This window comes from Tupaia chinensis, unplaced genomic scaffold, assembly GCF_000334495.1.
Source record: "Tupaia chinensis unplaced genomic scaffold, TupChi_1.0 Scaffold144255_1, whole genome shotgun sequence".
Taxonomy (NCBI): Eukaryota; Metazoa; Chordata; class Mammalia; order Scandentia; family Tupaiidae; genus Tupaia; species Tupaia belangeri.
The window spans coordinates 1,791,627-1,795,254 of record NW_006204113.1 but is presented as its reverse complement, the minus strand read 5'-3'; the positions used below and the strand labels follow the sequence as shown (position 1 = coordinate 1,795,254).

The 3,628-nt window shown below is 54.7% G+C and overlaps 1 pseudogene; it reads left to right on the top strand.

Annotated features, from left to right (window-relative positions):
• The first annotated feature begins 267 nt into the window (after nucleotides 1-267).
• LOC102501669 (60S ribosomal protein L36 pseudogene) lies at nucleotides 268-909 on the top strand (annotated as a pseudogene).
• Nucleotides 910-3,628: the final 2,719 nt, after the last annotated feature.

The following is a 3,628-nucleotide window of genomic DNA, read 5'->3' as shown; positions in this document are numbered from 1 at the left end:
TAGGGGGTTTTTTTTTTTTTTTTTTTTTTTTTTTTGCTATAGGGCACATGAGCGGGAGAGTCAGAGAGACAGAAGTGAGAAATCACCTCCCAGGTGGATGGCCACTCCATGTCTCTTCTCCTCCATTCTCCTCCAGGGATCCTAGGCATGCATGCACACACGCACAGCATGAGTTTCAAGCCAGCAGGTCAGGGACTCGAACTGCAGTCAGTCATGTGAGAGCCCAACACCTCAACCGCTATACCACCTGCTGGTCCCATGTATTCATTATTGGGTCTGTAACAACTAACCACAAACACAGTGGCTTAAAACAATACAAATGTATTTTCTCGCAGTTCTGGAGATCAGAAGTCTGAAATGGGCCTCACTGGTTACAGTTGAGGTGTTGACACCTTGCATTTCCTTCTGGAGGCCCTAGGCGAAAATCCATTTTCTTGTCTTTTCCAGCTTCCAGAGTCTGCCGGCATTCCGTGGCTTGTGACTCCTCCCTCCATCTTCAAAGTCAGCTGTGGCTGGTCAAGTCTTTCACACACTGCATCACTTTTGATTCTTCTGCCTCCCTTCCCCATGTTAAGAATCTCTGTGAGGCCCTTCCGCCTCAGTAGTCATTGGAGAACCGCAGCCATGGCTCTGCGGTACCCCATGGCCCTGGGCCTCAACAGGGGCCACAAAGTGACCAAGAACATGAACAAGCCAAGGCATAGCCGCCGCCGCGGGCGCCTCACCAAGTACACCAAGTTGGTCCGTGACATGATCCGGGAGGTGTGCGGCTTCACCCCCTACAGAGGGGGGGACCAGCGCACCATGGAGCTGCTCAAGGCGTCCAAGGACAAGTGCGCGCTCAAATTCATTGAGACGTGGGTGGGGGTGGGGGGGACCAGCAGTTAGCGTAATGGCTACGTCGCTGGACTCCCGCGTAGTCAACCGCAGTTCGCGTCCGGGACCGGGCGGCTTAAACTCACGCCGGGTGCATGTGTGCGCTTGCCCAAGATCCCGAGAGGAGAATGGAGGAGAAGGGACTGCAGCGTGGCCATCCTCCCTCGGGGGTGATTTCTCGCTTTCTATCTCTCTGTCTCTCTTTCTGGCGAGCGTACGCGCCCTATAGCAAAAAAAAAAAAAAAAAAAAAAAGGAAGCAGGTGGGGCTGCACATCTGCACCAAGAGGAAGCAGAGGAGCTGAGCAACGTGCTGGCCGCCATGCCAAGAAGGACTGAGCCCGCCCAGTGCCAATAAAGCCGACTTAACCCCACCTCCTCCACTCCCCCCAAAAAAGAATCTCTGTGATTACATTAGGGACACTTGGATAATCCGGGATCATCTCATTCTAAGGTAAGCTAGTTCCCAGCCTTAATACCATCTGCTACTGTATTCCCCTTGCCAAGCAAGATATTCACAAGTTCCCAGGGATGGAAATATGCCCATCTTTGGGAAGAGGCATTATTCTGTTACCACAGGTCTCCCCAACAAAGGTCATTGTGTCCTGGGACCAGTCCTTAGAGTGGACAGAGGGCCAGGCTCCCTCTTGGAGCTGTGGAGTATGAAAAGTTGGGTAAGTTTCAAATAAAACCTTAGCCAAGTGCCTTTTCTCCATCCAGAGCCTGGCCCCAGCAGCTACACTCACTAGGCCGCTGGGCCGAGTTAGACCTGACAGAGTGGCTCCGGAGTAATAGCGCATTACCAGGGGGAGTGTGGGAGATCTTCCCAGAGTATAGCTGGGCTTCCAGGGGTATTGAGAACCCAGGAGGACCTATGCAGGCTGCTGGTGTCATCAGAATGAACAGAAGAGGGAGAAGGAAAGTGTGGCGTGTGGCACCCCGGAGCTCAGGAAGGGTCTCAGCCTTTTTGTTTTGTTTTGTTCAGATTTTTATCACAGGGTGAGTGGGGTCATGGAGATGGAGACAAAGAGAGAGGGTGCTGCTCGTGGAGACAGAGAGAGAGAGAAACAGAGAGGGAAAGAAATCACCCCCCAGGGGGCATGGCCATGCCATAATCCTTTCTCCTCCATTCTCCTCTCAGGATTTTGAGTTCACCAGCACACACCTACCCAGTGTATTTTTCAAGAAACTGGGTCCAGGACTCAAACTGTGCCATTGGCCATGTGGGATTCAGTGCCTTAACCACCATGCCACCTGCTGGCCCAAAAGTGTCCCATTTTTTTAGAGGTTTTTGCCTTAGGGCACATGCACTCACTGGGGAGAGAGATAAAGACAATGACAATGAGAGGGAAAGTGAGAAATCACCACCACCACCCCGGTGTGTGTGGGTGTGTGTGTGTGTGTGGGGGGCCACCACCCCGGTGTGTGTGTGTGTGTGTGTGTGTGGCCACACTGAAATCCCTTCTCCTCCATCCTCCTCCCAGGATCTTGGGCACGCATGCACACGCACCTGAGTTTCAAGCCACCAACTCCAGGACTTGAACTAGGATTGGCCACGTGAGAGTCCAGTGCCTTAGCCACTATGCCACCTGCTGGCCTGCCATGAGACTGAATTTTACCCTTACTGTAACGAGCTGAGTTTGAGCAAGCTATTTAACCTACATAAATCCCAGTCATTAAGTACATTCAATGCCTACAAACTCCCGAGGCAAGCAACGTCTTGCTAAGTACAGTAGAGATATTAGCACCACCTTCCGGGGATTGATACAGATCCCAAGTTAGGGGTTCACAAGCAACTTAGATGGTGTGCAAGAGCTTCACTCAAATGTTCGGGTAAATCAATCCACCTTGGGGGGCTGGAGGTTGAGGTGTGGCGACAGGAAGCTAACTTGATCAGAAAGGGACTCCGGAAGCCACCGGTGACATGGTGGGGAAGGTATCACTGAGCTCAGGCGTGTATCTCCAGGCTGGGGCTGTTATGCCATAACCCATAGGCTCACTCAGGTGTGGACACAGGCTGGCTGGCGTCTCGCCAGCTCCAAGTGTTTCCCTTTGCCTGGTAACAGGGAGGCATGGCTGAGCTACCGGCACAGAGGGCAGCCACAACTAAAAAGTGGTGGCAAGGAGCCTCACTTTGGACACCTCCACTCATTCAAAGGCTGGGGACCACCTTCTCCTAGCTGAAAGAGACAAGTGAGTGAGGAGATACGGGAACAAGCATGTCGGGCAAAGGGCATGGAAAGGCCTGGGTCCTTAAGGCCTATAGGAGCCTGGGTTCCGGTCAGTCCTGGGGTAAGAGCTGAGGTGGGAAGCCCACCTCCAGATCTAGGATCAGCTCCCCAAAGTTATAAGCCAGAGCTCCGGGTTACCAGGCCCCGAGGACGGGTGGCGGTAAGAACAAAGTCTGCAGCCACTTTCCCTCCACCACAGGTCGGGGCCAGGACGACGGGGCCCCAGTAAAAACGGCCGCTGCTTGAGGTCCAGGCCATGTACCCATACAGCTGCCCGCCGCCCTGGATGGGCATCTGGCCCCCGTCTCAGGCCCTGGCCTACACCTACCTGCCCGCCCCGCTGCTGCTGCCCCGGATCCAGTCCCACAGCTTCTGCAGCGGACTCGCCGGACTGAGCGCGGGCGAGTGGGCGGCCCCGCGGGAATATCACTGCTTCTACTGCGCGAGCGCGCCCCTGCCGCCCTGGTGGGTCATCCCGCCCGCCTCCGCCGCGGCCCTGCGCCCGCAGTTCACTGGCGCGGGC